We start from the raw sequence: 9,971 nt of genomic DNA on the forward strand, positions 1-9,971 counted from the left end.
CTAACTGGAAGAGGGCGAATTTCAGTGAGTTAAAAAGGGATCTTGTCCAGGTGGATTGGAATCAAAAATTGGCAACAAAACAGTAATTGAACAATGGGAGGCCTTCAAGGAGGAGTTGGTTTGAGTACAGAGCAGACAGATTCCCACGAGGAGGAAAGGAACGGCCTCCAAAGCTGGAGATCTCTGGATGACAAAAGGTGTAGAGATCGTTATTTCTCCTTCATTTTTAGACGCTCCCTGACCGATCACTATTTCTCCTTCATTTACAGACACTCCCTGACCCACCATTATTTCTCCTTCATTTATAGACACTCCCTGACGGATCAGCATTTCGACTTCATTTACAGACGCTCCCTGACCGATCACCATTCCTCCTTCATTTACAGACGCACCCTGACCGATCACCATATCTCCTTCATTTACAGACGCTCCCTGACGGATCAGCATTTCTACTTCATTTACAGACGCTCCCTGACCGATCACCATTTCTCCTTCATTTATAGACACTCCCTGACTAATCACCATTTCTCCTTCATTTACAGACGCTCCCTGACCCACCATTATTTCTCCTTCATTTATAGACACTCCCGGACCGATAACCATTTCTCCTTCATTTACAGACGCTCCCTGAGAATTCCCAGTTTACACCGCGCATGCGCGGGTCCGCGGCCTTTTGTTGAGAGTTGGTCCGGAACGAAACGGGAGAAACCGGAAACCGGCGGGGAGTGAGGGGGGGATAATGTTCACTGTTTTATATCCGGGTCTGGGGCCGCACTCGGGGTTTGTGAAGCCTGAGCCTGGGCCTGAGCCCGGACCCGGGCCCCGGGGTTTATTGATCCTCTTGCTCCGATCCTCTCACCTGCACCGAACGCGCTCCTCCCGCAGCCTCCATTGACCGCGCATGCTCAGGACACGCTGCCTGATCATGAGTCACTATTGCGCCTGCGCACTGTGCTCCTCTGATTCAGATAGGGCACAATCTCTACCGCGATGCATGCTGGGTGATACATCCGCCATTGGTTATCGTAATATCTGTAGGACAAGCAAAAACATTTGAAGCAGGGAGAGCGCGTTTGGATCAAGGATAATGAAATAAACTGAAAGCCCAGCCCTTCGTGCCATTTAAACCGGCACAAACACACGGCACAGAAGCCCCCCCACACAAATTTTGTGAACTCCAGGAAATATTTTATTCGGTAACTTGTATTAATTTCGTTTTATTAATTGTTGCAACTGACGGGTTCAATGAATGTTTATTTTCCAACTGCACCTCAGAACCGTCAGTTTCTCCATTAATCCCGCCATGATGATTAATGAGATATCCGGCCCAAAAGGAGCAGCAGGAATTTATTGCAATTTCCTGTAACGAGTGGGATGCCACAGCGATCAGTGCTGGGGCCTCAACTTTTTACAGTATATAATAATGGCTTGGATGAAGGAACAGAGTGTCTTGTGGCCAAATTTGTTGATGATACAAAGATAGGTGGAAAAGCAAGTTGCGATAAGGACACAAAGTGATTGTAAAGAGATATTGACAGGTTAAGCGGATGGGCAAAAATTTGGTAGATGGAATATAACGTGGGAAAATATGAAGTCATGCACTTTGGGAGGAAAAATAAAAAAGCAAAATATTATTTGAATGGAGAAATACTACAAAATGCTGCGGTACAGAGGAATCTGGGTGTCGTCGTACATGAAACATAAAAAGTCAACATACAAGTGCAGCAGGTAATCCGGAAGGCAAATGGAATATTGGCCTTTATTTCGAGGGGGTTGGAGTGTTAAAGCAGGGAAGTCATGCTACAACTGTACAGGGTGCTGGTGAGACCACATCTGGAGTACTGCGTACAGTTCTGGTGACCTTATTTAAGGAAGGGCATACTTCCATTGGAGGCAGTTCAGAGAAGGTTCACTCGGTTGATTCCGGGTATGGAAGGGCTGTCTTATGAGGAAAGATTGATCAGGTTGGGTCTATACTCATTGGAATTTAGAAGAATTAGAGGAGATCTTATTGAAACATACAAGATTCTGAGAGGACTCGACAGGGTAGATACTGAGAGGTTGTTACCCCTCATTGGGAATCTAAAACTAGGAGGCATAGTCTCAGAATAAGTGGTCGCCCGTTTAAGACGGAAATGAGGAGGAATTTCTTCTCCCAGAGGGTTGTGAATCTTTGGAATTCTTTACCCCAAAAAGCTGTGGAGGCTGAGTCATTGAATACATTCAAGGCTGAGTTCGACAAATTTTTGATTCGCAAGGGAGTCAAAGGATATGGGGAAAGGGCGGGTAAGTGGAGTTGAGGTAAACATCAGATCAGCCATGATCTCATTAAATGGCGGAGCAGGCTCGAGGGGCCGAATGGCCTACTCCTGCTCCTATCTCTTATGATCTTATGGTCTTATGGTAAATTGACTGGAGGGATGAGAGAACAGTTGGTCCTCCAACCAATCGGAGTGTGTGAGGGGCGTGAGTTGCGGCACCGAATGGGCGGGTCTGAGCCCAGATGACGCCATTGTCTGAAGCATCATTTAAAAAAATAATTTATCTTAAGCTCCAGGAGCAAACTCGACCTTTCTGTTGTGGCTTGAAACAGATGAAACCAGATGAGGTGGAGCAAACATTTCAACATTTGTTGGATAAACACATTAATTAAGAATAGCCAACATGGATAATTTGAGATAACTCGAGTCTACCGTTAAAGGGAATGTAGTGGATGTTGTGTAGATGGATTGTGAAAAGGTGTTTGATAAGATGCCGGACAGGAGGCTTGTTGATAAAATTAATACTCACGGTATTAAAATGAATGGGGCAGTGTGGATAGGAAGTTGTGTAAAGGGCAGAAAACAGAGAGTAGTGGTTAATGGATGTTCTTCAGACTGGAGGGATGTAAACATTGGTGTCCCCCAGGGTCAGTGTTGGGACCATTGCTCTTCTCAATATAGAGAATGATCTGAGCTTGGGTATGTGGGACACAAGGTGAAAATCTCCAGATGACGCCAAAATTGGCAGCGTGGGGAACTGTGAAGAGGAGTCAGTGACTTCATTGTGACGTCCACAGGTTCGGAATCAGGCAGGTGAAGTTTAATGGAGAGAAATGTGACGTGATAGATTTTGAGAGGAAGAAAAATGAGATGAAATCTACACTAAATGGTCAAAGTTTAAAATAGAGGAGCAGGGAGCCTTAGTGGTGGAAGGTTCTAACTAATACGTTGTCTTATTAATTAACAAGTCTGAGAGTCAGCAACTTTAATACCTTATCAAGAAATATATGAGCAAATTCTCTTTCCTCTACCGTACCAGAGTAAACATGCAAGTCCCCCGTGTACACGAGATGATCCCTCTGGATGGAACCTCAGGCGCCCTGAGATTGATCTCCGGTGTCTCCAGTCCAGACTGCCCCTTACATCAGTATCCGCTCACTTTTATACACTGTTGTGACCCATCCCTGTCACTGGAGCTGGAGCTTCCCGAGTCTGTGGTTTACAGGGACACATTGCTTGGTTCCCAGCAGTTATTTTTCTTCAGTAGCGTTCTCATGACCCCGAAACTACCCTGCTTACTGTTAATTAGAATCAAAGAATCATAGGAATTTACGGCACAGAAAGAGACCGTTCGGCCCATCGTGTCTGTGCCAGCCGAAATACAGCTGTCCAGCTTAATCCCACTTTCCAGCTCTTGGTCTGTCGCCTTATAGTTTACAGCGCTTCAAGTACATACCCACGTACTCTTCAAATGCGATGAGGGTGTCCGCCTCTACCATCCTTTCAGGCAGTGAGTTGCAGACCCCACAACCCTTGGGCGAAAGAATTTCTCCTCAGCTCCACACTAATCCTCCTACCAATCACTTTAAATCTATGCCCCTGGTTACTGTCCTATCTGTGAATGGATATGGGTCCTTCCAATCCACACTAGGCCCCTCATAGTTTTGTACAACTCAATTAAATCTGCATTCAGCCTCTTCTGTTCCAAAGAAAACATCCCCAGCCTATCCAATCTTTCCTCTTGGCTAAAATTCTACAGTCCAGGCAACATCCTTGCAAATCATTCTTGCCTTGTATAAAATGTCTGCTATTTGAAAGTCGTGACATTGATCAAAGTCCGCGTTCCTTTTTCTTGCCATTTCTGTCAAGATTTGGAAAAGATCTGTTACCTGACACTTTAAATGTTGCCGACCTTTAACTGTAGCTCACAGTGTCTGAACAGTCCCTGTTATCATTGGACTTTTATGTATCTTCTTGTGCTCCATCTCCTTAACAACACAAGCTGATCACAGCAATGTTTTCTTCAAATGGAATCCTAGTGTAAAAAAATGCACAATTTCAGAGCGAAGCAACATCTGCAAGATTGGTGGGAGATGCGAATGGAGATAATGGGCCTGGGGCTGTGGGAACATCTCTTGAGCATTAAGATATTCAGTATCCGAAGAAGCAGGGAGATTAGGTCGTTGTGTCTATTTATCCAGGTATCTGCAAAATCCATCGTCTCTCAATACCAACACCATTCTTCCCCTCTCCTCATTTCCAGTTGAGGTTTTTTTCTCGTTAAGTCTCTGGATTTACTTTGAACATCTAATTCACCGGCATGTGGAGGTGCAGAGGAAGCTCGAGATAAAGTAGTGACAGAAACAGAAGGAGATGGCAGGTGATGGCAGAATCTTGTGTGTGTCAGTTGCTTCATGTGAGACATGACAGCCCTGCGTTGCGTTGTAAATTTCCGTGGAGTTTCACTGATTCGGTGCGTGCGTTTTGGAAATGGAAACAGTTGCACCAGCAGCTTGTGGTAATATTTCCCCTCATTGTCCATTTCATGTACCTGCCGACCCGCACTTGGTGCTGTCGTTGTCAGAAAAAGGCTTTCATGTTCTAACAGTAAATTCCATTTTGTGCGAGCAACTTGTCTGGGCGAAAGTGACGTGAGTTTCAAAGGGACAAGTCGGAAAGGCAACGTTGGTCTGCTTGCTTTAATGAAAATTGCAGCGGATTCGCTGGTGGTTTAGTGCTGAGGATTCGGCGCTCTCGCCGCCGCGGTACCATGTTTGATTCCCGATCAGGGAACTTGACTTTCCTGGTGTGGTTCAAAATAGCACCAACCAAATTCCCCCGACTGAGCACAAAGCTCGCTCCTGATCAACATGAGTAATTTCACCGCTCCTGCCTGAACAGCCAGCAGCCCATCATTCTTCAATTTTACAACCCATAAGAGCGATAAACAATGCACTTTCTTGCCTTCTGTAAAATGCCTCCTGTTCGAAAGTCGTGCCGTTGATCAAAGTCTGCATGAAATTTTCTTGCCATTTCTGTCATGATTTGGAAAAGATCTGCTGCCTGACACTTTAAATGATGAAGAACCTTTAAATGTAGCTCACAGTGTTCGAACAGTCACTGTTATCATCAGCCTTTTATGTATCTTCTTTTACTCTATTTCCGGAACAACACCAGCTGATCACAGCATCGTTTTCTTCAAATTAAATCCCAGTGTGAAAAAATGCATAATTTCAAAGCTAAGCAACGTGTGCAAGATTGGAAGGAGAGTGCGAGTGGAGATAATTGGCTTGGATCAGCGATCTCTTGAGCATTAAGACATTCATTATCTGAAAGAAGCACGGAGATGATATTTTTGTCTCGATTTATCAGTGTCGAAAAGAAGCAGGGAGTTGAGATCCTTTTGTCCATTCATCCTGCTATCTACAAAATCCTTCGCCTCTCAATGCCCAGCATCTTTCTTTCCAACTCCTTGCTCTGCAGGGAAGTCTTGGTTTCATTAATTCTCCGTGTTTGCAGCAAACATCTAATTCACCTGGCAGATCAGGCCGTGTCTTCGAGTCAAACGTCATCCCATCGTGTTGACATCATGTTAGCAACTCAAGATAAGCTGACTTATGTTGATGGAATGCATTCGAGCCAGTTTTCTAGATCAATATGTCGAGGAACTAAAAATGGAACAGGCTATTTTAGATCTAATATTGTGTAATGAGACAGGATTAATTAGTAATCTGAAAGTAAATGATCCTCTGGGGAAGAATGATCATAATATGATAGAATTTCAGATCGAGTTTGAGAATGATGTCGTTAAGTCCGAAACTAGGGTCTTAAATTTAAACAACGCCAATAACGGAGTTATGAGGGGTGAGTTGGCTGAGATGGTTTGTGAAATTAGATTAAAAATACGATGGTAGATAATCAATCGCGAACATTTAAAGAAATAATTCATAATTTCTCAACAAAATTACATTCGCTTGAGGATTAAAAACATCAACGGAAAAGTAGAGAAATTAATGATAGAATTCGGGTAAAAGAGGCTTATATTTTTCCCAAAAAGAGCAGTAAGCCTGAGGATTAGGAGGGTTTTGGAAATCAGCAAAGGATGACCAAGAAATTGCTAAAATGGGAGAATATAGAAAGAGGATAAACCAGCAGGAAATGTAAACATGAATTGTAAGAGCTTCCACAAGGGAATTAGGGGTTACGGGGAGCGGGCAGGAAATTGGACATGAATTTAGATTTGAGGTGAGGATCAGATAAGCCATGATCTTATTGAATGGCGGAGCAGGCTCGAGGGGCCGATTGGCCTACTCCTGCTCCTATTTCTTATGTTATTATGTTCTTAAGAATGTTTAAAGGAAGAGATTAGCGTATGTAAACATGAGTCCTTGGAGACAGAGATAGGAGAATTTATATTGGAGAATAAGGAAATGGCAGAGACGTTAAACAAGTATTTTGTATCTGTCGTCATAGTAGAAGACACAAAAATCATACCAGAGATCGTGGATGCATTGGTTTTATCTTCCAGAGTTCCCATGATTCTAGAAAGGTCCCCATGGATTGGAAGGTACCAAAAGTAACCCCGCTATTCAAGAAAGGAGGGAGAGAGGAAACTGGGAACTGCAAGCCATTTAGCCTGACAATAGTAGGAGGGAAAATGTTAGAATCTATTACTAGGGACTTGATAACAGGACACTTAGATAATCATAACATGATTAGGTACATGCAACACGGTTTTGTGAAAGGGAAATCGTGTTTGACAACTCTATTAGAGGTTATCAGGGTGTAGATAGCAGGGTAGATAAGGGAGAACCAGTGGATATAGAATATTTGGATTTTCAAAAGGTAATCGATAAGGTGCCACACAAAAGTTTGTTAGACAAGATTAGGGCTCATGAGATAGTGGGTAATATATTAACATGGATTGAGGATTTGTTGATGTACATAAAATAGAAAGTCGGAATAAACAGGACATTTTCGGGTTGGCAGGTTGTAACTAGTTGGGTGCCGTGAATATCAGTGCTTGGGCCTCAGATATTTACAATCGATATTAATGACTTAGATGAGGGGACCGAGTGTAATGTATCCAAGTTTGCTGACGATACAAAACTAGGTGGGAAAGTAAGCTGTGAGGAGGACGCAAAGAGGATGCAAAGTGATACAGACAGGTTAAGTGAGTGGGCGAGAAGTTGGCAGATGAATTATAACGTGGGGAAATGTGAGGTTATTCACTTTGGTAGGAAGAATTGAAAAGCAGAATATCTTTTCAAAGGTGAGAGACTGCGAAATGTTGGGATTCAGAGGGATTTGTGTGCTCTTGCACACGGATCACAGAAAGTTAACATGCAGATGCAGCAAGCAATTAGAAAAGCAAATGGTATGTTGCCCTTTATTGCGAGGTGGTTGGATTACAAAGATAAGGAAGCCTTGCTGTTCTTATATAGGGTTTGGTGAGACCGCATCTGGAGTACTCTGTACAGTTTTGATCTCCTTACCTGCGGAACGATACACTTGCCTTAGAGTGGATGCAACAAAGGTTCACTCGATTGATTCCTGGGATGAGAGGGTTGTCTTGTGAGGAGAGATTGAGTAGAATGGGCCTATATTCTCTGCAGTTTTCAATAATCAGGTGATCTAATTGAAACATATAAAATTCTTAGAGAGCTTGACAGGGTAGATGCTGGGATGCTGTTTCCCCTTGCTGGAGAGTCTAGAGCTAATGGTGATAATCTCAAGATAAGGGGCCGGCCATTCAGTACAGAGATGAGGAATAATTTCTTCACTGAGAAGGTTGTGAACTATTGGAATTCTCGACCCCAGAGGGCTGTGGATGCTGAGCCATTGAATAGATTCAAAACTGAGATAGATAGAATGCTGGACACGAAGGAACTCAAAGGATATGGGGACAGGTCAGGAAAGTGGAGTTGAGGTCGAAAATCAGAGATGACCTTATCAAATTGGCGAAGTAGGATCGAGGGACTGTATGGCCAACTCTTGCTCCTTTCGCTGATTTTGCTCCGCTGGAAAAGCAGAACTTGCCAGCTATTTTAAAAGTTTTCGCCCGAACAGGGACTTGAACCCTGGACCCTCAGATCACTACCCGTTCGTAAAAGTCTGATGCTCTACCGACTGAGCTATCCAGGCTCGCTGTTAGATTAGCTTCCATCATACAGATTCATGGTCGGACTCTGAATTATCCCTGTCGATGTCGAATTCGGGAGAGTGTCCCTTTGAAACAATTTTCAGCAACGTGTTGAGGAGAATCCTTGTTTCTGTTGAACATGATGAAAGAAACATGGACAGCGAACTCGTGATTTTGCAATTCTTCTTGTTTGTACAAAATGTCTTGTCATTCGTTCGCAGCAATTAAAAACAACACTTTACCCAATGGCTCCAAAGCTAAACTTGTTCCACACGGGAGCTGGAAAATGCCTCTCGACCTTTCAGCCGATCAACAATTGAAAGCTGAATAATTTCAACCGTCACACCGTGACACCGGGCAGCAGATTTGCCTCCCGAATTTTCCCGACACGACACTTCAAACCGATGAAAACCTGCTTCACGGAAAGAAGAATTGTGTTTTGGTTCTTTCGATTTAAAGATGTTGTGCCGGCCGCTTCACCATTTCAGTTGTCGCAAATCGCCCCCTCTCCCTCCTATAAACAGATAAACTCTCACCTGCTATTGCAAGACGGTCGGCCAGAGGAGCCTCAGTGCCCACATGGGGACATGAAGAAGTCGATGTGTTATGGAACCGGTTGTACCTTGAACTCCAGTCAAAATGTTGAGAAGTTTCAACTACCTTCGACGGCGCTGGAGCTCACAACCCCAGCATTAATCGAGCGGAAAATTATTGTAGAAATAACGCGCGCTGACCGATTGCGCCACTGGAGCCGCGCACGGTCTGTGTCCCCAGTGCTCGCATCAAACAGCTTCATCCTCGGTCTCTCAATTATCGCTTCGTGATCTTTCCCACACAGAAGCATCCAACCAAGAGGCGATTCGTTAAACATCCGCAGTGACCGTTAAAAGCCGTGGCATCTGAAACAAAACCCCAGACCATAAGAACTTTTAATTATATTGTTATTATTATTAACTTAATGACAATTATTTTCATGCTACTTTGAGGATTTGGGGAAATTGGGAGCTGAAACTAAGAAACTCTCCCTGAGTGGTCGTTGATTGAAGAGATGGGCGTTATTTCATTTGAAAACCGAGGCTCGGAACTTTCTGATGGAGAAGAGTGACAGAAGATTGTGATTAGTGGCAGTTGTCGGGGAGATCTAGAGGAGAGGGAGAAAAGTCAAAGTCACAGCTGTGACAGCTCAAGTGCTCCGCTTATCTGTAATATTTAAAAAGTAATGTACAGTACAGGACAAACCGATTTAGTATCGGTTATCAAAAATATTAAAGTCCAGGGTTCAAAGGCGGATTCGTAAAAAGGTTACGGATTTAACCGCCAGACCGAAATCATTCCACATGAATCTGAAGCGTCTTGGCGAAAACGGCAGTGCGAACTGTTATGTTCGTGTCATGACTTGAAAGACCCTCCAATTACCGACAGTATCTTTGAACGAGTTGTGCAGCAAAACCGCGATAGAAGCCGCTTTGCATTCGTCAAACGTGTCGGTGACGATATTGAGGTTGAAAAGGGTCGATTTCAATTATTTGAAATCTCACCATGTGACCCGAAGATTGACCGCAGAATCG

General features: G+C 43.7%; 1 non-coding gene across 1 annotated transcript; it reads right to left on the minus strand.

Moving 5' to 3' along the window:
• Window positions 1–8,319: 8,319 nt before the first annotated feature.
• Window positions 8,320–8,405, minus strand: trnak-uuu (transfer RNA lysine (anticodon UUU)). The gene is given in 2 exon segments: window positions 8,320–8,355; window positions 8,369–8,405. It is a non-coding gene; the product is annotated as a tRNA-Lys (tRNA).
• Between the last annotated feature and the right edge of the window lie 1,566 nt (window positions 8,406–9,971).

This window comes from Heptranchias perlo, chromosome 20, assembly GCF_035084215.1.
Source record: "Heptranchias perlo isolate sHepPer1 chromosome 20, sHepPer1.hap1, whole genome shotgun sequence".
Taxonomy (NCBI): Eukaryota; Metazoa; Chordata; class Chondrichthyes; order Hexanchiformes; family Hexanchidae; genus Heptranchias; species Heptranchias perlo.